General features: G+C 42.5%; 1 long non-coding RNA gene across 1 annotated transcript; it reads right to left on the bottom strand.

The window, feature by feature from the left end:
• Positions 1-329: 329 nt before the first annotated feature.
• On the bottom strand, positions 330-18900 carry LOC117509908. Its single transcript, XR_004560591.1, has 4 exons — positions 18841-18900; positions 18662-18749; positions 955-1177; positions 330-661 (listed from the first exon to the last, which is right to left on the bottom strand). It is a non-coding gene; the product is annotated as an uncharacterized LOC117509908 (long non-coding RNA).
• Between the last annotated feature and the right edge of the window lie 317 nt (positions 18901-19217).

Below are 19217 nucleotides of genomic sequence, written 5' to 3' on the forward strand. Positions count from 1 at the left end.
AGGAAGTCCGCGCACGTCTCGACACAACCCCGGTACGGTTCCGGGGGGCTAATGTATGCTTCAGGGGATGGGGGGGGATTCATTGAACGACCACTGGAATTTCTCTGCTTTGCGACAGGTCCACAGGAGGAGTGGCTGCAGCTGCGCCCTGTGCGTGCGCTTCCACCTGAGCGGTGAGAGCCTCCATCCTACGATTGAGCAGTATATTCTGTTCGGTCACTAAATCCAACCGAGCAGTGAGGGTGGTGAGAATCTGCTGCAACTCACCCAGCACGCCTCCTGCTGGAGCCTGCGCACCTTGTATCTCCATTGGTTGTTCACTCGGTGGTATGTGCCCCTCAGAATCCATGACGTGGCTGAGTTATCCTGTTGGGGAAAGTGAAATGCACGGACCCACACGAGGGGGCATAAATGAATGGCCAATAGAGATTCCAATAAACACAATTTATTCCTGCAAATGTGCACAACAGTTCAAAAATGCTATAGTCTGTCAATCAAGAAAACCAAAATGGCGCGTGGGCAGGCCCGAGGGTAGGAGACGCCTATCCAGAGAAGAGCCGGGACCCACGATGTTCCACTGCCAACGGAGACCTGCAATACACCAGAGCCGCCAAGTCCTGAGTCCCCAGGTGGCCACCGCTTCCAGCTGTCAGATCCGGTACTGCTGGCAGGAACAGACACAGGTTAAGGTGGGTGTGTGTACATCCAGCAAACAGTCAGCAAAATACAGTTCCTTCCTGGGGGGAAAAACCTCCACTTCCAGATAGCAGGAACATAGAGTACGTGCAGTGCCTTATGTACTACTTAGAAAGTCAGAAGTGAGGAGTGGAGACGCCAACTCCTCCAACTTCCACAAACTTGGCTACAAGCTGCAAGTATACAGAAGGTTAACGACTGCAAAAAGCTCAGAAGCAAAAACGTGTGCGTACGGCACAAAACGGCTGAGTTGTTTACCTGTAGGGTAAGCTGATAACTCGGCAGAGTTATGGTGTCTCTCCCAGGCTTTTATGGAGTGGTGTGATGAGATGTGATGAGTGACAGGTGACAGCTCCGGTGCACCTGGTGATCCCCTCAGGCAACTGTGCCCTCTAGTGCCGGAAACCCGACAACAGGCAGGGCGCCCTCTGGTGGTGAGCCAGCAGTACCTCCTCTTCGGGCGGCCCACACAACATTGGTACTAATAAAAAAAAAAAATTATGTCAGTGGGTGTACTGAACTTATTTTGAATGGTTCTGATACTTGAGGTATCAAGTGTATGTTGTGTAATGGAAACAATGAATCATAAAAAATGATTTTAATAAATTAGCCATAGTGTACTCTAAAATGTCTCTGTCTTCTTTGCTTTTGTGTTCTGATTTTCTTTATATTCGCAAAAAACATACTTATGCAATTTTTATATTTAATTAACGTGCTTGATGTAAAAGAGGCCAATTATGATCAATTTTGATGTCATAAGCATTTTGAAGTTGGATAAAGTGAATCAATAGACCCATCTTATCTGACATAATTGTATTGTCATAGCTAAGACTGGCATAATGGTCTATGTAAGTTGTCTTATTGGTTTTCTTGTGCAAGAAAACATATAATTAGACACCAAAAGTGTCATAATCGGACCATCATAAGAGATTTTATGAATTTGACCCTTCACGAAAAGTGAGTTGACCTTTCCTCATTTTCGGTCATTGTGATGTAACGCAAGGTCAAAAATAGGTCAAACTATATATTTTTGAACTCTACTCGTCAAGATGAGTAATTTGATATACATATCAAAAGGATTGGACCATTTTTGAATTTTGACCCAAAAATGGCCAAAAAATGATTTTTATTTTCGGCATCGCCCCTGATGTGAAATCTTACTATATAAGGACTTGATCTAGCATAGATGCCTGCTTGTAACAAAAAATGATGAAAAAAATTTTTTTGGAAGCACTGTTCTGCCTTCTGTTGGCTGTCTGTAGATGAATTTGGCGAGTTCATCTATAACTTGTCGACTAGTGCAGATAACATTCTGATTATTGGTGACTTCAACATTAATATAAATAAGCCTTCTGATCCCCTCTGCAAATCATTTATGGAAATTGTGGATGCATTAGGATTTCAGGAATGCATTCAGGACTCGACACACATTAGTGGAAATACCCTGAATTTGGTTCTCGCATGTGGTATTGCTGTCATGTATATTGACATCGATGGTCTCTGATCACTCACTTATTAGGTTTACAGTTTCGCTGCCTGTGTTTATTGGAACAACAACCTTATTTATCACTGCCACGACACATCAGCTCCTCAACTATGACTGAACTCGAAGCTAGACTGCCTGATGTCTTACCTTCACATTTGGAAAATGCCCAGTCAGTAGACAGTCTTGTGGATAGTTTAAACTCAGCGCTCAAAACTACACTCAACATGATTGCTCCACCTGTGTTAAAACCACGCCCCCCCCCCCCCCCCCCCCCCCCAAAAAACACAGTCACCTTGGTTCAATGATTACCTTCGTGACCTCAAGCATAAGGCTAGGGGATCTAGAATGGAAATGATGTAGTTCAAAATTAGAAGTATTCCAACCCCCAAAGCATGGTATGATGCTATCTTAGACTATAAGCATGCATTACTGGCTACAAAGTGGACCTACTACTCTGATTTGGTCAACAAAAACAAGCATAACAAAGTTTTTGTTCGACACGGTGGCAAACACCTGTAGTTCGCTCTCCTTTTACAGCACAAGATTTCCTGGATTACTTTGGGAAGAAAATAGAAGACATCAGGTTAAACATATCCCAGCATGCCTTAATCCAGCCACTACACCCTGCTATTGAGGTGGGCGCCACTACTGAGGTATTACCTAGATTTACAGAATTTGATAGTATCTCACTAGACATGCTGATGAAACTTGTAACGTCAACAAAAAGCACAACCTGTTTATTTGATCCTATACCAACAAAACTGTTTAAGGACCTGTGGTCCACTCTTGGGCCGATTGTGCTGGAAATTATTAATCTTTCTTTAACTTCTGGATCTGTTCCTAAATGAACCCCCCAGCAGTCTAAGTCTATAGCAGCATAACTAAGGGATGGTTCAGGGTCACCTGATCCAGCCCTAACTATAAGCTTTAGCAAAAAGGAAAGTTTTAAGCCTAATCTTAAAAGTAGAGAGGGTGTCTGTCTCCCTGATCTGAATTGGGAGCTGGTTCCACAGGAGAGGAGCCTGAAAGCTGAAGGCTCTGCCTCCCATTCTACTCTTACAAACCCTAGGAACTACAAGTAAGCCTGCAGTCTGAGAGCGAAGCGCTCTATTGGGGTGATATGGTACTATGAGGTCCCTAAGATAAGATGGGACCTGATTATTCAAAACCTTAGAAGAAGAAGAATTTTAAATTCTATTCTAGAATTAACAGGAAGCCAATGAAGAGAGGCCAATATTGGTGAGATATGCTCTCTCCTTCTAGTCCCCGTTAGTACTCTAGCTGCAGCATTTTGAATTAACTGAAGGCTTTTCAGCGAACTTTTAGGACAACCTGATAATAATGAATTACAATAGTCCAGCCTAGAGGAAATAAATGCATGAATTAGTTTTTCAGCATCACTCTGAGACAAGACCTTTCTAATTTTAGAGATATTGTGCAAATGCAAAAAAGCAGTCCTACATATTTGCTTAATATGCGCTTTGAATGACATATCCTGATCAAAAACACAGTATTACTAGAGGTCAGGGTAATGCCATCCAGAGTAAGGATCTGGTTAGACACCATGTTTCTAAGATTTGTGGGGCCAAGTATAATAACTTCCGTTTTATCTGAGTTTAAAAGCAGGAAATTAGAGGTCATCCATGTCTTTATGTCTGTGTGTCCTCTGGCTTCATGGATAGATAAAGCTGGGTATCATCTGCGTAACAATGAAAATTTAAGCAATACCGTCTAATAATACTGCCTAAGGGAAGCATGTATAAAGTGAATAAAATTGTTCCTAGCACAGAACCTTGTGGAACTCCATAATTAACCTTAGTCTGTGAAGAAGATTCCCCATTTACCCTTTCAAGAATTTTTGAGCGAAAAGGAAGATTGGAGATTGGCCTATAATTAGCTAAGATAGCTGGGTCAAGTGATGGCTTTTTAAGTAATGGTTTAATTACTGCCACCTTAAAAGCCTGTGGTACATAGCCAACTAATAAAGGTAGATTGATCATAATTAAGATCGAAGCATTAATTAATGGTAGGGCTTCCTTGAGCAGCCTGGTAGGAATGGGGTCTAATAGACATGTTGATGGTTTGGTGGAAGTAACTAATGAAAATAACTCAGACAGAACAATCGGAGAGAAAGAGTCTAACCAAATACCAGCATTACTAAAAGCAGCCAAAGATAACGATATGTCTTTGGGATGGTTATGAGTAATTTTTTCTCTAATAGTTAAAATTTTATTAGCAAAGAAAGTCATAAAGTCATTACTAGTTAAAGTTAAAGGAATACTTGGCTCAATAGAGCTCTGACTCTTTGTCAGCCTGGCTACAGTGCTGAAAAGAAACCTGGGGTTGTTCTTATTTTCTTCAATTAGTGATGAGTAGTATGATGTCCTAGCTTTACGGAGGGCTTTTTTATAGAGCAACAGACTCTTTTTCCAGGCTAAGTGAAGATCTTCTAAATTAGTGAGACGCCATTTCCTCTCCAACTTACGGGTTATCTGCTTTAAGCTGCGAGTTTGTGAGTTATACCACAGAGTCAGGCACTTCTGATTTAAAGCTCTCTTTTTCAGAGGAGCTACAGCATCCAAAGTTGTCTTCAATGAGGATGTAAAACTATTGACGAGATACTCTATCTCACTTACAGAGTTTAGGTAGCTACTCTGCACTGTGTTGGTATATGGCATTAGAGAACATAAAGAAGGAATCATATCCTTAAACCTAGTTACAGTGCTTTCTGAAAGACTTCTAGTGTAATGAAACTTATTCCCCACTGCTGGGTAGTCCATCAGAGTAAATGTAAATGTTATTAAGAAATGATCAGACAGAAGGGAGTTTTCAGGGAATACTGTTAAGTCTTCAATTTCCATACCATAAGTCAGAACAAGATCTAAGATATGATTAAAGTGGTGGGTGGACTCATTTACATTTTGAGCAAAGCCAATTGAGTCTAATAATAGATTAAATGCAGTGTTGAGGCTGTCATTCTCAGCATCTGTGTGGATGTTAAAATCGCCCACTATAATTATCTTATCTGAGCTAAGCACTAAGTCAGACAAAAGGTCTGAAAATTCACAGAGAAACTCACAGTAACGACCAGGTGGACGACAGATAATAACAAATAAAACTGGTTTTTGGGACTTCCAATTTGGATGGACAAGACTAAGAGTCAAGCTTTCAAATGAATTAAAGCTCTGTCTGGGTTTTTGATTAATTAATAAGCTGGAATGGAAGATTGCTGCTAATCCTCCGCCTCGGCCCGTGCTACGAGCGTTCTGGCAGTTAGTGTGACTCGGTAGTGTTGACTCATATAAACTAACATATTCATCCTGCTGTAACCAGGTTTCTGTAAGGCAGAATAAATCAATATGTTGATCAATTATTATATCATTTACTAACAGGGACTTAGAAGAGAGAGACCTAATGTTTAATAGACCACATTTAACTGTTTTAGTCTGTGGTGCAGTTGAAGGTGCTATATTATTTTTTCTTTTTGAATTTTTATGCTTAAATAGATTTTTGCTGGTTATTGGTGGTCTGGGAGCAGGCACCGTCTCTACGGGGATGGGGTAATGAGGGGATGGCAGGGGGAGAGAAGCTGCAGAGAGGTGTGTAAGACTACAACTCTGCTTCCTGGTCCCAACCCTGGATAGTCACGGTTTGGAGGATTTAAGAAAATTGACCAGATTTCTAGAAATGAGAGCTGCTCCATCCAAAGTGGGATGGATGCCGTCTCTCCTAACAAGACCAGGTTTTCCCCAGAAGCTTTGCCAATTATCTATGAAGCCCACCTCATTTTTTGGACACCACTCAGACAGCCAGCAATTCAGGGAGAACATGCGGCTAAACATGTCACTCCCGGTCTGATTGGGGAGGGGCCCAGAGAAAACTACAGAGTCCGACATTGTTTTTGCAAAGTTACACACCGATTCAATGTTAATTTTAGTGACCTCCGATTGGCGTAACCGGGTGTCATTACTGCCGACGTGAATTACAATCTTACCAAATTTACGCTTAGCCTTAGCCAGCACTTTCAAATTTCCTTCAATGTCGCCTGCTCTGGCCCCCGGAAGACAATTGACTATGGTTGCTGGTGTCGCTAACTTCACATTTCTCAAAACAGAGTCGCCAATAACCAGAGTTTGATGCTCGGCGGGTGTCTCGCCAAGTGGGGAAAAACGGTTAGAAATGTGAACGGGTTGGCGGTGTACACGGGGCTTCTGTTTAGGACTACACTTCCTCCTCACAGTCACCCAGTTGGCCTGCTTTCCCGGCTGCTCGGGATCTGCTGGAAGGGAACTAACGGCGGCTAAGCTACCTTGGTCCGCACCGACTACAGGGGCCTGGCTAGCTGTAGAATTTTCCACGGTGCGGAGCCGAGTCTCCAATTCGCCCAGCCTGGCCTCCAAAGCTACGAATAAGCTACACTTATTACAAGTACCATTACTGCTAAAGGAGGCCGAGGAATAACTAAACATTTCACACCCAGAGCAGAATAGTGCGGGAGAGACAGGAGAAGCCGCCATGCTAAACCGGCTAAGAGCTAGTAGCTGCGATAAGCTAGCAGTTTCCTAAAAACACACAAAGTGAATAATGTGTAAATAATTTAGAGGTGATTCAGCAGAGGGAGTGCTTTAGTTAAGGCACGTGAAGATTACACTATGAAACAAATCGTTAACTAGATCAATCTAACTGCGCAGATTAAACAGCTAACAGATACAGCAAAACACCGCTGTGCTCCAGAACAGGAAGTGATACAATACCGCAGTGGATCATCATATTCTACTTGATAGGCTGGAAAATCATTGTGGGATTACTGGGAGTGCCCTTGCATGGCTGACGTCATACTTGACCAGTCGTTCTCACTGTGTTTTGTACAGTAACACTACCTCTAACCTTAGTGACATGAAATTTGGGGTTCCACAGGGGTCTGTCTTAGGCCCCCTGCTTTTCTCCCTTTATGTAGCACCCCTTGGGCACATACTGTGGTGTTTTGGGATTACCTTTCATGATAAAGATTTAAAGATCCTGTTCACAGAGACACAAACATTTGATTTATTGTCACACTGACCTCTTCTAGTTGCCGTTAGCTTGTTAATAATTATTATATAATGGCTGAGTGGATCCTTGTCATTTGATTGGTGCTTTTATGTCACAAGACATGGATTATTCATCCCATTTGTGTTGCATTGCATTTTGAGTGCAGTTTGGTTCCATTAAGAGTGCAAATTTGTGTATATCTGAATATCTGAACCTTTGACTTTCTGCACCTGATGGACACCATTCAAAAATTTTTCAAAATTTTCTAGCGCCTCCATTAATTGGAGCAAATTTGAGGCAATGCCTCTCTCCAAATCATATATTTGTATGTATATGTAACTGTAACTGTTTGTTGTGATTTGGCGCTATATAAGAAAAAAGTTGATTGATTGATATAAAGCGCCTTGGGACAACTGTTTGTTGTGATTTGGCGCTATATAAAAAAATTGATTGATTGATTGATGTATAAATAATGACCCCCACTAGGATTTTGGTTCTGTTGTGTTTTCCCCAAGTGGGATTCTGTAATACTGTATACCTCAACAACATGTCTAGATGATGCACATGGACGCATTTTAGGTGTGGGGTGTGTGTGCAGATATGCATATGTGAAGGTATGAGTGGATATGATCATGTACTCACTGTGTTTTTTATTTATTGCGTATTTTTGGGACAAATATGTGGAATCTGTTACTGGAGTCAGTTTCTAAGGATATACTACTTGTTCCTGTATGGAGAAACTTGTTTAATTTGCCATGTACCAAGCCTAAGAAAAGTTCAATAAAAACCTGAATTAAAAAAAAAAAGAGTGCAAATTTGGTTCCATATGTTTGGTACCATTGCACTCTGCACACACACGCACACACACACACACACAAAACAAATCCATTGCACTGTGTGGAGGCTGTTAACAGGAAGTTAGAATGAAAAGCTGGACTAATTTCTGACATGATTTTTTTTCTCATTGCACTGAGGATGTACACAGTCTCTTTTTTTGTTAGAACACAGGCGCACAAGAGCTGACCCAGTTGTGTGTGTGCGCGTGCACGCATGGAGGACAACGACTCTACCGAGATGATGATTTGGTTGAGCTAACTAACACTGCTAATTCTTGTAACACACACACAAAATCCACCCTGCTGTAAGCTGTCTGGATGCATGAAGAACTGTTCAGATGAAAAGCTGAAGTGATTTGGAACCACCTCCAAATTTTACTGTAGGTAACAAGTGTTTTTCTTGGAATGTTGTGTTCTTTTTCAGCCATGCATACCGACCATTGTTATGCCCAAATAGCTCAATTTTAGTTTCATCAGTCCACAGCACCTTATTTCAAAATGAAGCTGGCTTGTTCAAATGTGCTTTAGCATACCTGAAGCAACTCTGTTTGTGGCGTGTACGCAGAAAAGGCTTCTTCTGCATTACAGTATCATACAGCATCTCTTTATGCAAAGTGCGCTGTATAGTTGAACGATGCACAGAGACACTATCTGCAGCAAGATCATGTTGTAGGTCTTTGGAGCAGGTCTGTGGGTTGACTATGACTGTTCTCACCATCCTTCGCTTCAGGTTATCTGAGATTTTTCTTGCCCTGCCACTTCAGGCCTTAACTAGTCCTGTGCCTGTGGTCTTCCATTTCCTCACTATGTTCCTCACAGTGGAAACTGACAGCTGAAATCTCTGAGATAGCTTTTTGTATCCTTCCCCGAAACCATAATGTTCAACAATCTTTGTTTTCAGGTAATTTGAGAGTTGTTTAGAGGCTTCCATGTTGCCACTCATTAGAAGAAACGCAAAGAGGGGAAACATTTGCAAATGGCCACCTTAAATACCCTTTCTCATGATTGGATTCACTTCTGTAAGCAGGTCAAGGGTCAATGAGCTTACCAAACCAATTTTGTGTTCCAATAATTAGTGCTAAGTGTATTCAAATCAGTAAAATGAAAAGGGTGCCCAAATTTATGCATCTGCCCAATTTTGCTTAAATAATTATTGCACACTTTCTGTAAATCCTATAAACGTCATTTCACTTCTCAAATATCAGTGTGTTTGTCTGCTAAATGATATATTTAACTGAAATTTCTGATCCAGACAACCAAAGATTTATGAAGGAAAATCATGAAAATTATTAGGGGTGCCCAAACTTTTGCATACAACTATACATACAGTGAGGAAAATAAGTATTTGAACACCCTGCGGTTTTGCAAGTTCTCCCACTTAGAAATCATGGAGGGGTCTGAGTTTTTCATATTAGGTGCATGTCCACTGTGAGAGACATAATCTAAAAAAAAAATCCAGAAATCACAATGTATGATTTTTTTAATAATTTATTTGTATGTTACTGCTGCAAATAAGTATTTGAACACCTACCAACCAGCGAGAATTCTGTCTCTCCCAGACCTGTTAATTTTTCTTTAAGAAGCCCTCTTATTCTGCACTCTTTACCTGTATTAATTGCACCTGTTTGAACTTGTTACCTGTATAAAAGACACCTGTTCACACACTCAATCAATCACACTCCAACCTGTCCACCATAGCCAAGACCTGCACAAGGCTGGGATGGACTACAGGACAACAGGCAAGCAGCTTGGTAGAAGACAACAACTGTTATGATTATTTATTAGAAAGTGGAAGAAACACAAGATGATTGTCAATCTCCCTCGGTCTGGGATTCATGCAAGATCTCACTTTGTGGGGTAAGGATGATTTTGAGATAGCTCAGAACTACACAGGAGGACCTGGTCAATGACCTGAAGAGAGCTGGGACCACAGTCACAAAGATTACATTAGTAACACATGATGCTGTCATGGTTTAAAATCCTGCAGGGCAGCAAGGTCCCCCTGCTCAAGCCAGCACATGTCCAGGCCTGATTGAAGTTCACCAGTGACCATCTGGATGATCCAGAGGAGGCATGGGAGAAGGTCATGTGGTCAGATGAGACCAGAATAGAGCTTTTTAGAATCAACTCCACTTACCATGTTTAGGGATGAGAATAACCCCAAGAAAAGCATCCCAACCGTGAAGCATGGGGGTGGAAACATCATACTCTGGGGGTGCTCTTCTGCAAAGAGGACAGGACAACTGCACTGTATTGAAGGGAGGATGGACGGGGTCATGTATTGCGAGATTTTGGCAAACAACCTCCTTCCCTCAGTAAGAGCATTGAAGATGGGTCATGGCTGAGTCTTCCAGCATGACAATGACCCCAAACACACAGCCAGGGCAACTAAGGAGGGGCTCCGTAAGAAGCATTTCAAGGTCCTGGAGTGGCCTGGCCAGTCTCCAGACCTGAACTCAATAGAAAATCTTTGGAGGGAGCTGAAACTCCAAACCTGAAAGATCTAGAGAAGATCTGTATGGAGGAGTGGACCAAAATCCCTGCTGCAGTGTGTGAAAACCTGGTGAAAAACTACAGGAAACGTTTGACCTCTGTAATTGCAAACAAAGGCTACTGTACCAAATGTTAACACTGATTTTCACAGGTGTTCAAATACATATTTGCAGCAGTAACATACCGGATCGGTCGAGACCTGGGTTAACAACATCTGCCACCGGTGCTGTTGCCCAACAGCGTGCCGGTGGAAATTGGGCTACTGCTGGGCAAAGGCGACGAAGTAGAGGAGGAGAACGTTTCCACAAACAGCAGGAGAAGAAGAAAACTAGAAGGGTGGAAATGAGAGTGGGGACTTTGAATGTTGGTAGTATGACTGATAAAGGGAGAGAGCTGGTTGATATGATGGAGAGGAGAAAGGTAGACATATGAGGTCTGTTAGAAAAGTATCCGACCTTTTTATTTTTTTCAAAAACCTTATGGATTTGAATCACGTGTGATTGCATCAGCCAAGCTTGAACCTTCGTGCGCATGCGTGTGTTGGGGAAGTGTAATGACACGGACCCACAACAGGGGGCGCAAATGAACGGTCAATGGGTAGTCAAATAAATACAATTTATTGTGGCAAATGTGCACAATAGGTCGAATACTATTTTTAGACAGTCAATTACAAAAGTCAACAGGTGACGTGTGGGCAGGTCCGAGGGTAGGAGACGCCTATCCAGAGAAAAGCCGGGGCCCACAAGGTTCCGCCGCCAACGAAGACCTGCAGCAAACCGAAGCCGCCAAATCCTGAGTCCCCAGGTGGCCTCTACTTCAGCTGTCAGATTCGGTACTGCTGGCAGGAAGAGAAGACAGGTTAATGGTGGGTGTGTGCACACCCAGCAGAACAATCAGCAATTCAGTTCAGTTCCTTTTGTGGGAGAATCTCCACCCCCGACACAAAAACACAGAAACGTGCAGAGACCAACTGTTACTTCTCTGGTTTGGAAAGAGGAGTGAAGTCCGTCACTCTTCTACGTCCAAAACCCAGCTCCCAGCTGACTGAAGATAACTGGTACTCCTGCAAAGGTTTTCAAAAGACAATGATACGTGCGTTCAGCACAGACACGGCTGAGAGTTTTACCTGAGTGGTAAACTGATATCTCGGCAGAGATGTGGTGTCTCCTCCAGTCTTATATGGGATGGGATGGTGATGAGATGATTTCTGACAGCTGGTAGTCCTGGCTCCTGGGTGGTGACTGCGCCCTCTGGTGCCTGAGACCCGACCACAGGCAGGGCGCCCTCTGGCGTTGGCCAGCAGTACCTCCTCTTCGGGCGGCCCACATAACAGCGTGAGTTTTTTCACGCCTGTTGGTTGCATCATTTGCCTGTGAACAGGCTTTGAGTGAGCACTCGTCCACCCCTCTCGTCGTTTTTTTATTGTGAATAAATGTCTAAATGATTTGGAGCTTTGCTGCATCAATTTTTTTCCATAAACTGTGAGAGACCTCCAGGTGGACACAGTTCGGAAAATTAATATGGCTTTGAGGGACGATTTTATGGGGATTACACAGATTAAGGAGTGATCTAGACGGTTTAAAGACCGCCCACAACTGCTGAGAGCGCGCCGCGCTCCGAGAGCCGATCAACAGGCTGACACCCTGCTGAAACAACCAGATCATTTCCAATGTGAAGGCTTTGTTGATCCGGCACGTCGTCTGACTTCCACAAAAAAAGGCAGAAGACGTGGACATCAGCACTTTTTCGGCACATTCCACTGTTACAGGAGTTTTTTTCATGGAAAAAAAAGCGGAGGGACGCGCCACGGAGCCATTCATGACGCGGCACAAAACCACCTCCATGTTGGTCTCACAGGACGGCTTTCAGGTGGATTTCAGACGGCTGTCAGTTGCTTTTCAGTCGTGTGATTATCCGAGAAATTGAGCATGAGCTGGACATGCCCCAACATGTCCTGTGAGGCTTCATCACGGCGTTGCTTTGCGCCATGCGGCTCCACCGCGACGCACGGAATTCCGCTCCTCTTTCCATGACAAAAACTCCTGTAACAGTGGAATGTGCCGTTCATTTCTAAACTGGACGCTGTCTTGATCCGGTATGTCATCTGACTAGCACAGGAATTGTGAAAAGACGTGGACATCAGCACTTTTTCGGCACATTGAGACAGACGTGCGGAGGAGTTCCGCGTGTCGCAGTGGAGCCGCATGGCGCAAAGCAATGCCGTCTGGATCACTCCTTAATCTGTGTAATCCCCATAAAATCGTCCCTGAAAGCCATATTAATTTTCCGAACGGTGTCCACCTGGAGGTCTCTCACAGTTTCTGGAAAAAATTGATGCAAAGCTCCAAATTGTTCAGACATTTATTCGCAATAAAAAAACGACGAGAGGGTTGGACCACACCTCACACAAAGCCTGCTCACAGGTGAATGACTCAACCGACAGGCGTGAAAAAACTCACGCATGTGCACGAAGGTTCAAGCTTGGCTGATGCAATCACACGTGATTCAAATCCATATGGTTTTTGAAAAAAATGAAAAGGTCGGATACTTTTCTAACAGACCTTGTATTGTGTGTGCAAGAGACCAAGTGGAAGGGAACAAGAGCAGGAGCATCGGTGGTGGGTACAAGTTGTTGTACCATGGTGAGGATAGGAAGAGAAATGGTGTTGGGATCTTCCACGGTGGTTAAAATTGCATTTAAGACTGGCTCGCAAATGAACGGCTCACTCACAACTGCCAATCAGTTCTCATTGTTCACTTTATATTTGATATTTGGTGTGGATCCAGATAATGATCCAGATCTCCTTGGACCTCCCCCACTGCTCTCTGTTGGGACTGTTTACACAGAGACTGCTACCTGCTGCTTTGGACTTTGAACTAACAGTCTTTTTCAAGACTTTTTTACTTTTTTACCTTTTTACTTTTTTTTACTTTTTTACTGTGCTCCAACGCCTAAGGAAGACCTCTAACGGTCGAAACATCGCGACGGAGCACTTTTATCAGCTAACTTTCATCAGCGTTGGCAAGCTAACTAGCTTGCTAACGCTTTCGTTTTTATTTTTTTTAGCACTGTTGTCGTGCGTTACCTGTGCTGCTCCACAGCGTGTTTAGTCAATTTTTATTTTATTTTAGCACCGTTGTCGTGCGTTTGCTGTTGTCGTGCGTTACCTGTGCTGCTTCATGGCCTGTTTGGTGCCTTAATTAAGGCACTCCTTCTGCTGAATCACCTCTAAATTATTTACACATTATTCACTTTGTGTGTTTTTAGGAATCCGCTAGGTTGCGTAGCTACTAGCTCTTAGCCGATTTAGCATGGCGGCTTCTCCTGTCTCTCCCATACTTTTCTGCTCTGGGTGTGAAATGTTTAGTTATTCCTCGGCCTACTTTAGCAGTAACGGTACTTGTAATAAGTGCAGCTTATTCGTAGCTTTGGAGGCCAGGCTGGGCGAATTGGAGACTCGGCTCCGCACCGTGGAAAATTCTACAGCTAGCCAGGCCCCTGTAGTCGGTGCGGACCAAGGTGGCTTAGCCGCCGTTAGTTCCCCCCTGGCAGATCCCGGGCAGTCGGGAAGGCAGGCTGACTGGGTGACTGTGAGGAGGAGGCGTAGCCCTAAACAGAAGCCCCGTGTACACCGTCAACCCGTTCACATCTCGAACCGTTTTTCCCCACTCGACGATACACTCGCCGAGGATCAAACTCTGGTTATTGGCGACTCTGTTTTGAGAAATGTGAAGTTAGCGACACCAGCAACCATTGTCAATTGTCTTCCGGGGGCCAGAGCAGGCAACATCGAAGGATATTTGAAATTGCTGGCTAAGGCTAAGCGTAAATTTGGTAAGATTGTAATTCACGTTGGTAGTAATGACACTCGGTTACGCCAATCGGAGGTCACTAAAATTAACATTAAATCGGTGTGTAACTTTGCAAAAACAATGTCAGACTCTGTTGTTTTCTCTGGGCCCCTCCCCAATCAGACCGGGAGTGACATGTTTAGCCGCATGTTCTCCTTGAATTGCTGGCTGTCTGAGTGGTGTCCAAAAAATGAGGTGGGCTTCATTGATAATTGGCAAAGCTTCTGGGGAAAACCTGGTCTTGTTAGGAGAGACGGCATCCATCCCACTTTGGATGGAGCAGTTCTCATTTCTAGAAATCTGGCCAATTTTCTTGGATCCTCCAAACTGTGACTGTCCAGTGTTGGGACCAGGAGGCAGAGCTCTGGTCTTATACACCTCTCTGCAGCTTCTCTCCCCCTGCCGTCCCCTCATTACCCCATCCCCGTGGAGGCGGTGCCTGCTCCCAGACCACCAATAACCAGCAAAAATCTATTTAAGCATAAAAATTCAAAAAGAAAAAATAATATAGCACCTTCAATTGCACCACAGACTAAAACAGTTAAATGTGGTCTATTAAACATTAGGTCTCTCTCTTCTAAGTCCCTGTTGGTAAATGATATAATAATTGATCAACATATTGATTTATTCTGCCTAACAGAAACCTGGTTACAGCAGGATGAATATGTTAGTTTAAATGAGTCAACACCCCCGAGTCACACTAACTGTCAGAATGCTCGTAGCACGGGCCGGGGCGGAGGATTAGCAGCAATCTTCCATTCCAGCTTATTAATTAATCAAAAACCTAGACAGAGCTTTAATTCATTTGAAAGCTTGTCTCTTAGTCTTGTCCATCCAAATTGGAAGTCCCAAAAACCAGTTTTATTTGTTATTATCTATCGTCCTCCTGGTCGTTACTGTGAGTTTCTCTGTGAATTTTCAGACCTTTTGTCTGACTTAGTGCTTAGCTCAGATAAGATAATTATAGTGGGCGATTTTAACATCCACACAGATGCTGAGAATGACAGCCTCAACACTGCATTTAATCTATTATTAGACTCTATTGGCTTTGCTCAAAAAGTAAATGAGTCCACCCACCACTTTAATCATATCTTAGATCTTGTTCTGACTTATGGTATGGAAATAGAAGACTTAACAGTATTACCTGAAAACTCCCTTCTGTCTGATCATTTTTTAATAACATTTACATTTACCCTGATGGACTACCCTGCAGTGGGGAATAAGTTTCATTACACTAGAAGTCTTTCAGAAAGCGCTGTAACTAGGTTTAAGGATATGATTCCTTCTTTATGTTCTCTAATGTCATATACCAACACAGAGCAGAGTAGCTACCTAAACTCTGTAAGGGAGTTAGAGTATCTCGTCAATAGTTTTACATCCTCATTGAAGACAACTTTGGATGCTGTAGCTCCTCTGAAAAAGAGAGCTTTAAAACAGAAGTGTCTGACTCCATGGTATAACTCACAAACTCGTAGCTTAAAGCAGATAACCCGTAAGTTGGAGAGGAAATGGCGTCTCACTAATTTAGAAGATCTTCACTTAGCCTGGAAAAAGAGTTTGTTGCTCTATAAAAAAGCCCTCCGTAAAGCTAGGACATCTTTCTACTCATCACTAATTGAAGAAAATAAGAACAACCCCAGGTTTCTTTTTAGCACTGTAGCCAGGCTGACAAAGAGTCAGAGCTCTATTGAGCTGAGTATTCCATTAACTTTAACTAGTAATGACTTCATGACTTTCTTTGCTAACAAAATTTTGACTATTAGAGAAAAAATTACTCATAACCATCCCAAAGATGTATCGTTATCTTTGGCTGCTTTCAGTGATGCCGGTATTTGGTTAGACTCTTTCTCTCCGATTGTTCTGTCTGAGTTATTTTCATTAGTTACTTCATCCAAACCATCAACATGTTTATTAGACCCCATTCCTACCAGGCTGCTCAAGGAAGCCCTACCATTATTTAATGCTTCGATCTTAAATATGATCAATCTATCTTTGTTAGTTGGTTATGTACCACAGGCTTTTAAGGTGGCAGTAATTAAACCATTACTTAAAAAGCCATCACTTGACCCAGCTATCTTAGCTAATTATAGGCCAATCTCCAACCTTCCTTTTCTCTCAAAGATTCTTGAGAGGGTAGTTGTAAAACAGCTAACTGATCACCTGCAGAGGAATGGTCTATTTGAAGAGTTTCAGTCAGGTTTTAGAATTCATCATAGTACAGAAACAGCATTAGTGAAGGTTACAAATGATCTTCTTATGGCTTCGGACAGTGGACTTATCTCTGTGCTTGTTCTGTTGGACCTCAGTGCTGCTTTTGATACTGTTGACCATAAAATTTTATTACAGAGATTAGAGCATGTCATAGGTATTAAAGGCATTGCGCTGCGGTGGTTTGAATCATATTTGTCTAATAGATTACAGTTTGTTCATGTAAATGGGGAATCTTCTTCACAGACTAAAGTTAATTATGGAGTTCCACAAGGTTCTGTGCTAGGACCAATTTTATTCACTTTATACATGCTTCCCTTAGGCAGTATTATTAGACGGTATTGCTTAAATTTTCATTGTTACGCAGATGATACCCAGCTTTATCTATGCATGAAGCCAGAGGATACACACCAATTAGCTAAACTGCAGGATTGTCTTACAGACATAAAGACATGGATGACCTCTAATTTCCTGGTTTTAAACTCAGATAAAACTGAAGTTATTGTACTTGGCCCCACAAATCTTAGAAGCATGGTGTCTAACCAGATCTTTACTCTGGATGGCATTTCCCTGATCTCTAGTAATACTGTGAGAAATCTTGGAGTCATTTTTGATCAGGATATGTCATTCAAAGCGCATATTAAACAAATATGTAGGACTGCCTTTTTGCATTTACGCAATATCTCTAAAATCAGAAAGGTCTTGTCTCAGAGTGATGCTGAAAAACTAATTCATGCATTTATTTCCTCTAGGCTGGACTATTGTAATTCATTATTATCAGGTTGTCCTAAAAGTTCCCTAAAAAGCCTTCAGTTAATTCAAAATGCTGCAGCTAGAGTACTGACGGGGACTAGCAGGAGAGAGCATATCTCACCCGTGTTGGCCTCTCTTCATTGGCTTCCTGTTAATTCTAGAATAGAATTTAAAATTCTTCTTCTTACTTATAAGGTTTTGAATAATCAGATCCCATCTTATCTTAGGGACCTCGTAGTACCATATTACCCCATTAGAGCGCTTCGCTCTCAGACTGCAGGCTTACTTGTAGTTCCTAGGGTTTGTAAGAGTAGAATGGGAGGCAGAGCCTTCAGCTTTCAGGCTCCTCTCCTGTGGAACCAGCTCCCAATTCAGATCAGGGAGACAGATACCCTCTCTACTTTTAAGATTAGGCTTAAAACTTTCCTTTTCGCTAAGGCTTATAGTTAGGGCTGGATCAGTTGACCCTGGACCATCCCTTGGTTATGCTGCTTTAGACGTAGACTGTGGGGGGTTCCCATGATGCACTGTTTCTTTCTCTTTTTGCTCCGTATGCATCACTCTGCATTTAATCATTAGTGATCGATCTCTGCCCCCCTCCACAGCATGTCTTTTTCCTGGTTCTTTCCCTCAGCCCCAACGAGTCTCAGCAGAAGACTGCCCCTCCCTGAGCCTGGTTCTGCTGGAGGTTTCTTCCTGTTAAAAGGGAGTTTTTCCTTCCCACTGTAGCCAAGTGCTTGCTCATAGGGGGTCGTTTTGACCGTTGGGGTTTTTCATAATTATTGTATGGCCTTGCCTTACAATATAGAGCGCCTTGGGGCAACTGTTTGTTGTGATTTGGCGCTATATAAAAAAAAAAGTTGATTGATTGATTGACTTTAGAGCTGTTCAAATGAGTTTACTGGTTCGCGAACGTCACATCTCTCATACAAACTAGATAACGTAACACAAAAAGACAACAAGCACACAGGACTGTTTAGAGATGCTGAATGTATTTGAACCAAGCTAAACAGCGGTGGGCAAGCTTTGGCCGCATTACTGTTTCTGGATGCACAGCGGAAAGAATCGTGTCGATCTGCTTATCATGGAGTCAGCGGTGAGGGAAGACACCAAAAGGAAAAAAAAAGTTGGTGTATTGTTTTTTGAGGGAGAGGAATTCAGATTTTAAGTATTCCAAGTAAAGTTTTGTTGATGTTTATTTTTTCTCCTGAAGGGGCTCTTTCAAATATAATCATTTAATAAATGTTACTTTTCTCCACTGCTAGAACTGTCAGAGTTAGAAAGTCCTGGTTTAATAATCATTCACCTGAGAGGACAGCCAAACTTCTCAACAGATTCATGGAAGAATGCCAGGGTAGTTGATGCAAGTAGGAGGCTGCTCCAAGATACATGATCTGCAACACAAACGTAATTACACCTATGAGGTACTTAAGTATTTAGTAATAAACAGAAATATGTGCACTTTGTCCAAACAATTGTGCTAACCTTATGGGAAAAACCATCAATGCCTCCAAAGACAACAATGTTGTAGCTGAAAGAAAAAAAGTAATCTATCAACAACACAGGACGTACTGTACACAAAAAACAGTGTTAAAGCACCTTGACACTTGCACGAGTTCCATCCCCGTTGTGAACTGTGCGAAGTTATGTGCCAGTCCGCAAGGAACATTTTGAAGTGGTCAATACTTCTGGCACACATGAATTTTGTACCACTTGCATGACCTAGTCGTTGCACAGTCTATTTGAAAACAATGCGTGTCATTGCATGTAGAGCATATGAACCTTAAATTAGATTATGAAGAGATGCTACAGCTATAATAAGCATAAATTTATAGATCTATCTATCTATCTATATAGTTGTG

The sequence above is a fragment of the Thalassophryne amazonica genome, chromosome 5 (genome assembly GCF_902500255.1).
Source record: "Thalassophryne amazonica chromosome 5, fThaAma1.1, whole genome shotgun sequence".
Lineage (NCBI taxonomy): Eukaryota > Metazoa > Chordata > Actinopteri > Batrachoidiformes > Batrachoididae > Thalassophryne > Thalassophryne amazonica.